Raw genomic sequence first — 16,317 nt, 5'->3', positions numbered from 1 at the left:
CTTTATTATTTTTATTAATACTAGTGTGCATTAGGAAGAAACAGTCTATTAGATTTTACTATTAAGTTAGTGAATTAATAATAATATAGAAGATAAAAATAAAAAGTATTTTAATAAAAATTATCCGTGAAATATATATAGTTGGTATTATAGAATTATCAAGTGCTTGTCTCCAAAGCTGTGGTAAATAGGTAGATTTTATTAATTATATATAGTATATTTCTTGTTATATATTATTTGAAATAAAATATATTAAAATATATTAGTATATTATCTATATTAGTTCTAGGCTGTTGTTATCTAGCGTAGGACATTAATTTAGAAATTAAGTTGAGTTAGTTTTAATAGAAGATGTATTTATAGTAGTATCTAAAATTTCTTAGAATATAATTACTATATAGTTGATAAATAAACTGCTATATTCTTTATTTTTATAGAACTTATTACCTCAAGATAATATTAGTAATTTTATCTAGGACTATGTTTCTTTACTGTACTTTTATAGATTAGATAAAATATCTAAATTTTCATATTATCTATTAGCTAAAAAAGTACTAAGATTTTAATATAAATATAAGCTCTTTACTAGCTGCTGAATCTTATAAGTAGAAATATACTTAGTAAATAAATAACTTCTCAAGATTATGTATAAGTCATATATCTTATATTAGTATATACTAAAGATATAAACTTTAATAGTAATTATATTAAGGACCACGGATTTACTTAGAATATCTATATTCTATCAAATATAGTCCGTGACTAAGAGATCTCTATGACTGACTCTCAAAAATATATCCCTGCATGATAGTTAGTTTTATATAAGAAGCTCTATTTTATTTATAATAAAGACTATACCTATAAAAAATATTATTCTGCTATATATTCTCAACTTATCATTTAAATATTAATGGTATATTAATAATATATATATAAAAGATAGGAGAAGAGAATATCAAATCTATATCTAGGTGAAAAAAAAGGAGCTCAACTTAGTAACATATCTAGAAAGAACCTGAACTGAGACTAAAACATATAAAAACTATAATAAATATTATATAAAAATATGGCTGTCTGAAAGTTAGTTACTAAAGACTAGGATTAAATTATTTAAGATAAGGAAGGAAAGATTATTATTTTTTCAGAATTTAAATAGTAATATATAAGTAAAAATAAAGGAGAGAATGAATAATTTCTAATATATTATTAAATTAGATATATGTTTAATGAGTGATTAATAGCTAATATAGTATATATAAGATTCTGAACTACGGACTTTATTTATACATAAAAATATTATAAAATATAGCGTTTATTATTAACTTTAAATAATAAGTCTTTTCTTTTAATACTTACACATGAAGTAATATGTAATAGTATTATATATTAGCTACTATAAAAAAGAAGGATAAGTATAATAATTTAAATAGAGGATAAGTAGAGATTAAAGCTTGTAATTAAATAAGAATATCCATATTTTATTTAGTTATAGTAGTTTAATTAGTTTTTATTTATTATATCTGTTACTACTGGTTTAATAATTATTTTTAGAAGCTGAAAGTCCTAACTTAGAATAACTAGATTATATATTTTATGGCTATGAATAGAATAGTTCTTAAAAGCTATTTTCTTAACTGGTATTATCTAGTGGGATTTACTAGCTAGTCCTTTCTATTTAATATCCTAGAATACCGCGTATGTGATAAAAATTTTTATAACTATTTTTATTATTATATCTACTTAATTAAAATATTTCTATGTATGTTTATCTATCGATTTAGTAGTTAGATATATTTATATAAAAATTATTTTTTAAATTTTTCATCTTGGTGTATCAGTACTTGAATAATATAAATAACTATTTATTTTTCTTTTATTCATGTAAATAGCTACATGGGATTTTTATAAGATTTTAAATTTAAATATTTAAATTAGTAATTATATATAAATATTTTTAGATAATATTTATTCCCCTATTAATATAAATGGATAGAACAATGCGAGCTATTATTAAAATAAGATTGAGCTAGAGTTTCTTCAGAATATCTTTAAATATTATAATAAGAAAGAAGTATCCCTGGAACCTGAAGTAATATATAATAATATTAAAAATCCTATAATCTATTATATAGAGGATAATTAGATATTTAAAGTTATTACTTGATAATATTCTATAAAGGTGCTTTATAATATTTATGTAGATCACCTAGTACGCTTATATTTCATTCGGGTGAATATAATAATCTATCTAGATATATATACTAAGCTCTAAGAGTACATTACTAAAGAATTTATATTACTACTAATAGATTCTTCTTATCGCATGCTGGACAATGGGCGTAAATATATAGAATATTCTTAATTTTATTTTATTTTAATAACCCACTGGATACTGATTGAAAAAATCTAGTTTATAAAAATAATTTATTACAAAAAATTATCTATAAAGAACTATTGTTATAACCAACTTTGGGATTAGTAAATTAATAATCCGAATAGAATCCTCTAGTAAAAGTTAGACCTTATTAAAGTTATTAATTTTGTATGGGGATATTTAGAATATAATATTTTTAAAGATTAATTTTTCCTATTATTTAAATAGATTTTAGAAACTAAGCTAGAATAATTCACTGGAACTAAGGCTTTTAATTCTATATAAGTCCTTTTTATTACTCAGGTTACTTAAGAACTATAACTATTAAATATTATAGAGTTCCTATTACTATTAGTTTGGAGCCCTGGAAGTGTATAAAATATTAATTAACTAATTTATCTACGCTAATTAGATTTTCTTATAGAATTTTAAAGTATAGAAAAATAAGATGACACTGATACATCAGATACATAATTTTTATTAAGTATCTTAGATAATAATATCATTAATGGGCTAATTAACATGAATATTACTAAGGATAATAACGAAGCTTATAGAAAGTAATAATATACTTATAAAGATATAGAGTGGCAAACCTATATAAAAGAAAAGATACTTTCTTGTAGTCTGATATTGTAGTAGTTCTATAAAATTATCATATTATCTAATAGAGAATAAGTTATAGGATAAGACTATAGTAATATAAATTTTAGTAGTTTTATTAGTATTTTTCAAACTGAAGTAGAGCATCTAAAATATAACTAAAAATCTTTTATCTCTGATTCTTATATATTGACTGAAAGTCGAAAGTATTAAATTTGTGGTGTAATAATATGTATTAAAGACTTTAGATATCTAATAAAAATATAGGAGAATCTTGTATATTAAATAAGTATAATAATTTTTTTATTAGTTACTAGTATTTACTGATTATATTTTAATTTAATCTTAAATCAACTTGATGTACAGTTGATAAATTAGATATGATACTTTATATAATTTATATAACTAAAATTAGAATAAGATAATAGTGAGTTATTAGTAGTACAAGCGTTGATATACTAGAAAGTCTAGAATCTAATTTTATATTTCTGTTTCTGGATTCTATATCTATTACTAATATTATATAGTATTATATCTAGTTATTATATAATACCATGCAGATATCATATGTTGTATTATTTTAAGTATAATATAGTATTAGATAAAGATTTTAAAACAACTTATATATAGCTCGTAAGGAAGTCTTGGACGGCTTTAAAAGATTTTTTATAAAAATACTGTTTTAGAAAGTTTTATAAGGCTAGAGCTAATAAAGATATTAATACTTATTATTAAGAAATTACTAATAGTAATCACTAGAGTCTTTAAGCTAACATAATAATTATTATAATCTTAGATATAAATATTTCTAAAGAATCTCTAGATACTAGTTCTACATAAGTTCTATACAAATTTTTATTAAACTATACGTATAAATTTTTATTAAACTATATGATAAGTTAAGATAATACTTCCGCGCTTACTGGTCTTAATATGTTCAGGATTAAAGAAGATATTTACAAGTATACTAAACTAATAGCTTAAGATACTTTATTTAATAAGGTTAATTATCCATCTTCTATACCTGATAAAGTTAAAGATATACTAGGCAAGCTTAATACTGTTAACAATTTAAAAGCTTTTTAAAATTATATAAAGATAGAGAAAATAAATAATAAACTTTCCCAATCTAAAAAAATTGATAGGATTCTATTAGATACTAAAGAGGATTCTATATAGATTCTAGATATCTCGAGCATAGCTAACAAATAAAAAATAATTAAAGTATATTATAGTAAAGCATTACTTGTTTATTCTAATAAAAACCTGAACTTAAAAAAGACTAAAGAAATATTTTTATATATATTCTAGTTATATAAATAACTATACTATTCAAATTAACAAGGTTTTAAGGCTCAGTTTTGCAGTTAAGGACTTACTTAATAAATTACTATCTCTAAAATATAAATAAGAATTAAGCCTATTAACTGGATAGCATCCTAGCGTATTTAATAATAATAAAGATAAATCCTAATTAAGCGATAAAGTAATAACTAATAAGTATGAAAACTCTAATAAAAAAATTAGAAAGTAAAAAGTCCTAAAGAATATTAAAGTTATTTACTAGGATACTACTCTCCACATCTTGAAGCTTTTTGAATGCTTAAACAATAAAGCAGTATAAAAAGAACTATTAGATATAATAATTAAAATATTATAGTATTATATATAACTTCCTGAACTTCCTGGGGATGTAGAGAAATTTAATATTATTAAGATATTTTTTATTAATCTTACTAAACAAGTAGAAACTATAAGATTTAAATTAGATATGTCCACTGATAAGAAACATAAATAATATCAGGAATCTTAGTAATTATTAGCTAATTATAATAAATATTTTAATTAGCTAGAATTATGGAGATTTCTAGATTTAAAAATCCTAGATTGAGATCCTAAGATATTCTATAGGCTAGTTAATACTTATATACGCATATTAAAGGAACGACCTGATAATAAAAAGATTATTAAAGTTATGAAGGTATTGAATACTAAAATAGAAATTTATAAAATAAAAAATAATATTATAGAGTCTTATATTATTAAATTTAAAGATTTATATTTTTATTATGTAGAAATATAATACTTTCTTCTATACTTTAAATATACTTTATATAATCTTGATATTCAGAGAAAAGTAGAAATCTTTAATAAAGAATTAGCAGACTATTATACTAATAAGAAGTACTTTAAAGCTTGGATATATGATATTCTAATTTTTTCTAAGCTAGAAATTATGAGAACCCGGGACAAATTGCCTATTTATAGTTATTATATATAGAAGATTAATAATAATAGAGTATATATATTTATTATTTTTTTAGATAAATAAATACTAATTAGCAAGTTAGTTTCTGGTAGTATTATTAGAAAAGATAAAATTGAGAAGTATATAGCCTAGAAAAAAGCTAACTATATTATGGAGATTGAAGACTTAAATTATAGATAAGATTATACAGTAGAAATAGTTTTTATATATCCTAGAAAAAAGCATAAGACTTAGATCTTGTTAAAGAATAATATAATGTCTGGCTAGAATGCGATCCTTCTAATAATAATAATTAAGTATTACTAATTACGGAAAGGTATTAATATAGACTATAATATTTAAATATACTATTAAAAATATAATATACTAGTGCCTTTTTATATTATTATTAAATTAAGTTAGAAAGATGCAGTACCACTAATAGCTATAATAAGAAAATAAATAGATAGATTTATTTTATAGATTACTAAGTAAGCAGCGCGAGATAAAAATAGTAGAGTAATAAAGATTAAAGATCTACTTAGAATACTGAAAAAAGAATAAAATAAATAATTAAAAATAAAGTAGATAGAAGAAAAAATAAAGATACTTTGCTTTTAATTAGTTAGACTCATATCTAGATAATATCCTATCTAGAATAAGAATAATGGAGTGTAATTATATATTTTTTATAGAGTTATTAATTATTTTTATATTTAATATTTAGAATATATAATTATTCTTACTAAAGCTTCAATCAAGTCAGTCTTATTAATAGTATATTAGATAATCTTTATAAGAAACTTATATTTATAATAAAATAGCCTTAGTAGGATTTCAATCTAGTATTTAGAATTTTTATTCTTTAATTATTTCCCTATCTCTGTTACCAAGAGCTGCCAAGCTATCTTTAAATAGCTAATAAAATAGCTATATTCCTAGTAGATTCAAGAATATTAAAAACTAATCAATTCTTTTAATCTAGTATATTATTATTTTTGGAACTAGATATATTACTTAAATTATTTAAATATCTATATATTATATAAAATTCTAACTTAGGAAAAAAGATATCTTTATAATATTATATTTTTCTATACTTTAATAATATAATTAATAGATCTTCACTAGAGAGAGATATGGAGGTGTAAGGCTAATAGATGATATAATTAGACTCTTATAATTAAAAAGTCTAGTTCTGAATAATGTAAGCTTCAAACTAGAGATTAGAATTATAATATTTATTAATAGTATATTTATATATTTTTATATATATTATCTTTATTTTTTATTTATAGGTAGAAGCTCCTCTCAATTCATAGATAAAGATAGTTATTTATTTAAAAAAAAGTTATTATAGGCTAGTATTTTATAAGAAAGCCTGAGATATTTTAAAATATACTAAATCTTATATAGATTTCTAATACTTTAAAAGAGGTTCCATTTCTTCTAGAAGATAAATAAGTCTCTATATTTAAAAAGCAAGTCAAGCAGCTGAACTGGTATAATTAAATAAATATATATAATTAATTTTTTTTTAAAGTTCACGTGCATAGTCTAAGGAATTTTCTAGTATATTAAAAGTATTATAGTAAGTTTATAGTCTAGTGACTATAATATTAGTTTTCTTTATAATAAGACTATATTTTGTAGATTTTATAGTGAGAATTAAAAATCTAATAATATATAAGCCTGAAGTCACAGTAACATGGTTATTAATATATATTAATCTAGAATACTAATTGAAATATAATATTATAAAATTATAAAATAGATAATTATTAAATTTTTTTATATTTCTTACCAGATACAGATATATAGCATCTATCTATATAAGGGCATTAGATTATTATAAAATAATATAAATAAATATTTACCAGTGGAATAGGCTTTTAGAATATCTGAGTTTTTTTACTAATATCTAAAGTAAGATATTGCTGTGCTATCAGACTTATAAGAATAGATTTAAATAGAATAGATATATCTATTTCTAGTATAAATAGCTATTTATAATTATAAAACTGAAGCTATATATATTAATTAACTTAAAACTTTATTCTTTCAAGAGTCTATAATAATATTAGGATTTTATTATTAAGTATATTACTTTCTTAAACGCTGTAAAATAAAATAAACTTAATCCTAGAAAAAGACTAGTATTTTATATCTATAATATAGTTAATTGATTGTATTAAATCATTATATTTTTAAAAATAAGTTCAGATTTTTAAGTTATATATTTTTAAGAATCAAATAATATACCGGACCATGGATTATATAGTATTTTAGCCTAAAAAATGGTGATAAATATTTTATGCTAGAGTAAGTAGATAGTAGGTTAGAAGAGTATTTAGATAGTATAATATAGATTCTTAGATTATAGTAAATATATAATCTAAATCTATAATAAATTTAGAGTTTTATCAGCTGGTTAGTATATCAAATTAATCTAGCTTACTTAAAGAGTAGTATCCAATGTTTAAAAATTAAAATAATATTTTTTTTTTTTATATAATTCCATATTAGGTGCGTCCTATGGGCTGTTTAGAAGGCCCCTAAATAGGTTTTATTATTAGTTTATTATAGAAACTATTATTTAATAATCACTGTTAGATTTGGTTTAATTTTATAATAGCTCTCTAATATAATTAGATATAGATTAGTATATATATATTTAATTAATTTTCTTTTTCTTTCTTCTAAATCTTTTAGGTCTTAGGCATATACCAAGAATTTATTTTTTAATCTCGCGTGCTGAAATATTTGTATGAATTTTTCTTATTAAACTATAGATTATACTAGTAATAATTCTTTATTTTTAGATGATTAGAATGTGCTTGGTGGCTAGCATATTTAACTATAAATTTTTTAGTTTTATTTGTAAAAATATCAAGCTTATAAATTTAGAAAAGCTATTTGTAACCTATTATAATGCTAAAATAGATTATAGAATAATAGTAGTTTACTTATTTTATTCTATAATATTATTCTTAAGGATTGGGATAATATATAAGTTTATTTATAAGTAATCTAGTTATTACTGATATGGATAGATTGTTGTTAGGCTGTGAATTCTAGAACTCTAAACTAATTAAATATAATAATTATTTATTTACTGGAACTATATACTAGCTTATTTTAATAAATAAGTATACCTATATTTTTAATAATGCGGTATTAACTAGAGCAAATAATTTTATTAATAATATTAATAGAAACTTTACGTGCGGATGTTCTTGGCTATTTATATAATAATAATAATAGTAATAAATATTATATATAGGGCGGCTCTATTATAGCCTACTAATATATATTAATTGGCTTTTTTTGATAGATAGATTTTATTAGATATGTAGAGACTAAGGTTCATAATTATTAAACTATATAATGAAAAGATCTATATATTCTACTATACTGTACTGCGAGTGGTGAATCTATAATATTAATATAAAATTTACTAATTATAATCTATTATTAATTTTATTATTGAAAATATAGTCACTACTAATGTATAGAGCTGATATGAATAAAGAACTAACTATAACTTGTATTATAAATTATAATTTTACTAAGCTTACTTCTTCTCTATGTTCTTTTAACTATAAATTGGAGAATCTAACAATTATTTATATAGTTAAAACTGTCTGGGAACTATTAAGATAGACTAGAAAAATAATAATATCTTAGAATATTAGTTAGCTTGTAAAGTATATTTATTAAACTTATATTTAAATTATGACTTTACTATTATATAAAGTAAGAAGATGCTAAAATTGAAACTAATATAACTTGAGTTTCTGTAGTAATAATATAGATATAAGTATTCTAAGATTCTTTTAAAAAATTTGGGGTTATTTCTTTTAGAAGTAATTAATATAATTTATATCATCTATATTATATTACTATAAATAATAAAACTAATTTCTATAATAGTAGCTAAGCCTGGCTATTTCTCTGAGACGAGATTGGAAAGTATATAATAATCTAAAGTATTAAATAGATATTACTTTAATGGGATAGTCTAAGAAAACTGTTCGATAAATAAGAATTATTATCAAGATAAAATAACTATATGTATATTAATTAGAATCAATTTTCTAATAAATAATATTTATATAAGCCACTATTTGTTATATGTATCATAGATAAACTGTATTTTTATAAATAAAAAAAGTAATATTATTCTTTTAAAATTCTTATAGCCCTTAATATTAGTGCTGCGAGCAGTTAGTGAGATAAGTATCTATTAATTCTTCTTATAATAGATTTAGTACTATTATTTCTAATATATATAAGGTTTCATAATAGATGTCAGGTATAGATTAACTATATAAATACTAGTTAATCTTGGTATAGAGTTTTAATATACTAGAATATATCTTTAGGAGGCAGGCTTATAATATTATTCTATAATATATGAATATAGGCTAGTCCAGTATAACTAGCCACAGTAATTAATACTTTAGTAGTATATAGGATTTGGAAACTATTCTAGACTATAATATATAAAAACTGGTTTTAACCTGAAAGATAGTTAATCTAGATTAGTCTTTTAATAATATTTTTTTAATAATTTATCTAAGGTCTGTTACTAACGCGCAGTATCCTTGAAAATAGATAATATTAATAAAGTCAGTGTAACTGCCCACTCGAGTGTAGTAATATTAAAGAATTATTTTTTTATAAATTAAATTTTTTTTAAAAAAATATCTAAGAGTATTTTTAAATAGATAGGTAGATTTTCTTCGGATCTTCTAATAAAGATAGAGAAAGATTAAAGAAAAATATATAATCTTATTTTAAAATAAAGATTATAAAACTGTCTTACGCAACGCAAATACTATAAAATATTTTTTATTTATATTTTTAATTTTGGCTAGAAGTTAATTGATTCTATATAAATTTAAAAATTAGATTATAAAAATAGAAATTAAAATATCTTTAGAAATAATTACTGGAGCCTCCAGCCTACAAAAACTAAATTAGTCTGGTTAAATTAAATATACTTTCTATTAAAAAATAGGAAAATTTTATCTATAAATAATATAATCTATAGAAGAGCTAATATCCTGATATTCTACCTAATAAGTGGTTTCTAGAAGTGGAAAAGGTAAAAGATATTAGTTTAGAGTATAGTCTGGGATCAAGCTCTATGGTAATAGTACTTCTTTTAAATAAGAGATATTAGTAATACTTATATTAATAAAATAAATATCATAGAAATCTAGATAATTTTTTATTTAAAAATATATTTTCCGAACAAAATCTACAATTATTATATATGATAAGAAATATATTAGAATAATTCTATCTATTACTGTACTCTTTATTGACTATTATAAAAAAAAAATTTGATTTTAGAATTATATAATTTTTAATATATGTATTTTATTTACTAGTTTTAATATTATAATTTTCTGTTCTGCATATATTATATATAGTTATTAAGTATATAAATTTATCTTATAATTTATTTCTAAATTATTTTCACTTGTATAGTCTTTTTTTTTTTATTTTAAAATTTTATTAATAAGAAGATCCAGTTCTCTTATATCTTATACATAATTATATATATGAAACTCTGGTCTTTGATTAGTTACTTACATAGTCTATATTACTATATATAATCTATAATTAGACTAGTTATTCATAGCATAATAATCTAGATTTAGAAGGAAAGACTATCGACATGAAACTAGTATTAAAATATTTTATATAAAAATAATACTTTAATAAAAATTTAAAGTAAATAAAAATATTATTATCATCATTATCTATACATAAAAAGCTAGGATTAAAGATATGTAAGAGATTCCGATAAAATTTTATAAAATAATTATTTTATAGTAGAAATATACATAGTAATAATTATTATATTAGTTTTAATACTACTGATTATTATAAGATTAGTTAGTATAAGTATATAATAAATAATCAATATATACCAGAAGGGTAATAGGGGCTATTTTATATATTAGATTATTAGAGTTTAATAATAGAATAGTGAATTAGAGATAGATAATACTCATAATAAATATCTTATATATCTTAGTTATATTATAATAGCTGTAGGACAGGGTTTTATTAATAAATAAGCTAAACTAGAAAGGATAAAGAATCTTCTTTTATAAAGTTTTAATAATTATAAGTACTAGATAAGTAGAGTTAGTAATACAATTAAATAAAAGTCTAATATAATATTAAATATTACTATTATAATAAATAAAGCTACTTTATTTAAGTATATTTTCTGAAGTAAAATATTCCAAGTCTTTAATATTAGCTGGTAGGCAAAGATAAAGCAACTAATTAAAATATATAATCCTATAGTTATCAGTATTATAATAGTAATTAAGATATTATAAAATTACAGAGCTTCTAAAAGTATGATCAATTAATATAGAAATAAAAGTTAAAAAAACTTAGTTAAATAAATCTAGAGAATGAAAAGACAAGAGACAGAAAAGAGAAGCTAGGAATATATTAATTAAATAGTTTCTAGTAATAAAATAGTAGTATAATATTTTCTAATATATATTAATAGTATTTTTACTCAGGTACTATATATAATTTTCTAGATTAGAATAATCTAAAGTATTTATTTTTTTTTTCAGCCATGCAGAGGATGAATAGAAGAAATAACTATATATAATATAATTATTTAGATAGCTATGTAAAAGATCTATCATATTTATAAATTTTATTAATATATAATATAATAATTGCTAGATTACTCAAGACACTATAAAATAATTTATAAAATAAATATTTTAATAATCTAAGATTTATTTAATTATTTTATTATTTAGGCCCTATTTATTATTCTTAATATTGAGATTGTTGCTTGCTTTATATTTAGCCTATAATTATATAATTAGATAATATAAATAAAATATTATACTTAGGATAAGTGCCGCGTAAATTAGTTAATATAAATATATAAAGAATATAAGTAGTTCTAATAAAATTATTTATAGAATATAGTTTATTTATAAAAATTATTAAGCTAGTTAAACGGTGTTACTTTAGCTTCTATCTTATAAATATAGATTATTACTTATAAAATCTTATTATAAGATAGGTAGTTTAAATTAATATAGAAATTAATATTATACTATATTAGTAATCTATGGAAATACTGAAAAAATAGAGTTTTAACTAATAAATAATAATTAATAATAATTATAGTACATAGTTATATTTTTTAAATTTCTAGTATAAAATCTCCAATAAACTTGCTACTAATTATTATTATTTAATCTTCTTTTTTTTTTCTATAAGGATAAAATATAATGAATATTTTTTAAATAATACTTTAAATCTATTAGACTACCTAGGGTATCTAAATAGGCTGGATATTAGTAATAATATTAATTAGATAATACCTAAAATATTAAATAATATTAGATATAGTTATTCTATATATTATAATCCAAAAATTGTTGCATATAGTTGTAGGGCTTGAGATTATTATTATTAAAGTAAAATAAATAATATATAGTTTTTACTATAATATATTAAAATATTATAAGATTATAGCGAAGCAGTTCGTTGGATCTTTCTAAATAGTCTTAATAATATAAATTTTACTTTTTAGAATCTAAAAACTAATAATAATATATAATGTAATATTTTATAAAATTAATATTACTAATTTCATGAAAATATTTTTTATAATAATAATATAAGTGAAACTAATAACAATATTAATAATAGCTATCTAATTAATAAATATTATTATATTAACTATAGTTATATATACTTACTTAGCAAGCGAGTTTTTATAGATATACTTTTTATCTCTAGACTACATTCCTATACTATAGATTTTTATATTATTACCTATATATATAATTTTAAGAGTTTTAAGAATTATTCTTCCTGTAGAGCTCTATAAGTTATCATTTTTTAAAAGAAGTTAGGTGAGTAAATCATATTCAGGCATTATCTTTCTTATATAATAAAATAGAGTCTACTTATATATACTATCTAGTAATAAAATTAATGTTTTTCTTTAGATTTGCTGCAACTTTCAGAGCTCTTATAAATAAAATTCTTATTTTTAATTATATATTTAGTATTATTTTATCTGAACTTTTTATTTAATAATTAAAGCTTAGAATTTATCTAGCTTATTAGCAAGAAACTACATCTAATAATTAAGTTTAAGAATATCATATCGTGCTTGGAACTTAAACTCTGCCTTAACTAGTAGTAATTACTATAACTATAGATATTAGTATATGTCTATACTGCGCTAGTTCTGTATATATTTATAGTAATTTAGGATATTAAGGTAATTAGCTAGTCCATTTATTTTAAAAAGAGGGTATATATATAATTTACTAAATATATTTTTATAGATATGGCCTGTAAATTTTATTCTAGTAATTTCTGAATAATATTTATCTATATAGATATATATATTAATAAGAATATAAATTATATTAAAATATCTTACCAGTCTCCATAAGTACTTATTAGTGATAGATATAGGTAGTAATATTTCACTTATAACTAGAGTAATAATCAAGGTCTGTAAATTTTTTATTAAAAAAATTTATTTCGTGAAATCTTTCTGTAAAGTCTTTAATTACTTATTTATTATATAGTTAAAATATAAATATATCTAAAATCTCTAGTTTAAACTTAAGTATAGTAATAATTTTCTCGTTTCTATTATTTTATAAATTTTTAGTTATATCTAAGACCTTACTAATATACTTGTAATCCTAAAAAGTATAATCTATATATATTAATAATAAAAAAAATACTAAAATATTGAAAAATAGAAGTATATTTTTCTTATATATTTTATAGAAGCTATAAATAGAGAGTTACTATTTTTTTTTTTTTAAAAATCTTTTTATATAAGCTTGAGTATACGTGAGAACCAGCATCTTAATACTATTAATTTATTTAATAGTAAGTATGAAATATTACTTGATTAGTAAATTAGATAAATACTTAATTAGAAAAAAATATTTTATAATATACTACTAAAGCGCGTGTTTCAATATTATTAATTAAATTTGAGCCGGTCTTCTTCCGCGATAATTCTTAATAAGCTATAGATTTATATACTTTTCTAGACCTTACTAATATAAAATAGTATAATAATATAAAAGCGCTAAACTGGACTCTTGATTGGTTAAAAAATTTTCTGTGATATTTTTTATAATTATAGTACCAGAACTGTATTAAAAAAATTATAAGATTATTAAATAAAATAAAATCTTTATTTATTTTCTTTTTATAAAGATTAATAATTATTTTAAGATCTTTCATAATCTACTTTTTAATTATTATGGATATATGATTTAGTATTTTATAATTATAGCGTAGAAGGACTGCAGCCTTAAAATTCCAGCAGAAACTCTCTATTATTTTAAATATAGGATATTCTCTAAGCTAACCTGTAGTATTCTTACTCATAAATTTTATAAATCTTTTATAGATTTTAATATTAAGTAGAAATGAGGCTTTGGGATGCAACTTAAGAAAGCTAAATTTTATAAGTAAAATTATTTGGAAAGGAAGGTTTTTGTACATGTTAAACTTCTCTAAAATCTTGTTATAAGTGTTCTTTGTCTGATCAAGTATTGTATGTTTAGTTACTGAGTTATCATAGTTATTGAGATTAACTGGCTGATAAAAGATTGACTGTACTCATTTTATTGCTATGTTAATAGTATAACTCCCTGCAGGAAAAGTAGAGCTAAAATAAGTAGAATAGATAATACAGATTCTGATGGGAGAGGATAAGATTAAGTTTTATACTTGGTTAGCTAGGCTACCTAGTTAGTACATCAAGTAGCGGAGCACCTTTTAAAGAGGTCTACTCAGGATGCTGACAGCGCTCCCGAATTGACCTGAAGATGACTGAATAAAGCGGCGACGGGTCATCTGGGGCGCACGGTGACCACCGACATACAGTATCTGTTGTATGTTTTTCTTTTTCTTTCCCAGAGTTATATAATAAATAAACACCTCAAGTCATGTCAACCAAATTCATCCAGACCACCCATTCAGGAATCGTGCTGGGTGGTCTGGGACTCAGGTATATTTTGGAAGCGTGTTCGTGAGCGGTTCCCGACATGACCCCCATTGAAACGATAAAGGGGAAGGGATGTTCCCCGTGGCCTGGTGGACCAAGATGGATCAGCCAGTCGCCGATCCCGTAATCTTAAATTATGGAGAAGACTGGGTTGAAGAGTGAGAAGACCGTTATTGACTTGCGAGGTCTGAATAGATATGATAGCCAAGTGTACGCAGTCAAATCTGCAAGGAATTAGATGTATGCTCATCCCTGCACATCCTTAACAACTTATTGGCCAGTTGAGTGCTGACTTTCCGATGCTCGGTGTCAGCAGAGAGTTCGGGGGGCACAGGAAGCTCATAGTCGCCACCGAACTGAAAAGCTAATGGACTCGAGTGAACATGATTGCGATACTGACGAGGATTTTGCTCAAGGAATAGCCTCGAGACGATGGAGTACAGAGCAGCAGATGATGTGTGGAGAACTGGCCATAGTTGAGATCTTTAAGCGATGATCACATTTAGCCGGGGGGGTTATTTGACACTACGGAGTAGTGCTAGAGCATGTTGCCCCTATAAATAGCACAGAACAGATGGCACGAGAACACTTGCGATGAAGGGATATGCCGTGCTTTGTTTCAGGGGTGAAGGCCAAAATAATCGCCGCGAGCAAGGAGAGTAAGATACCCAGGAAAACCAAGAAGTGCAACGATCAGCCAGCCACAACGTGCATGTTCAATCTCATCTCACTAATAGGTAATGGTAGTATCTTGGCAGCTTTGCATTAGCCAGAGAACATGCCAGATCTTAATCCGATAAAATATCACGATAAGCTATCCCATGAAAGAACAATTTACGTCAGTAGGACATCCAGTCGATAACCAAATCGCATATCACATATCTCGTCTGCCTAGAATTACTACTTCTGAGCATCGACGGAAAACTTCCCGGCTTGGAAGTAATGTTGTTAGGTCAATTGGATCCATCGGGTCTCGGTCTCCACCCGATAATTTCTTTCCGGGCCAATCCTATCCCCCAAAGGATGAGAGCACGT

The sequence above is a fragment of the Aspergillus ibericus genome, assembly GCF_003184845.1.
Source record: "Aspergillus ibericus CBS 121593 unplaced genomic scaffold BO80scaffold_25, whole genome shotgun sequence".
Classification (NCBI taxonomy): domain Eukaryota; kingdom Fungi; phylum Ascomycota; class Eurotiomycetes; order Eurotiales; family Aspergillaceae; genus Aspergillus; species Aspergillus ibericus.
Note: the sequence above shows the minus strand (reverse complement) of the source record.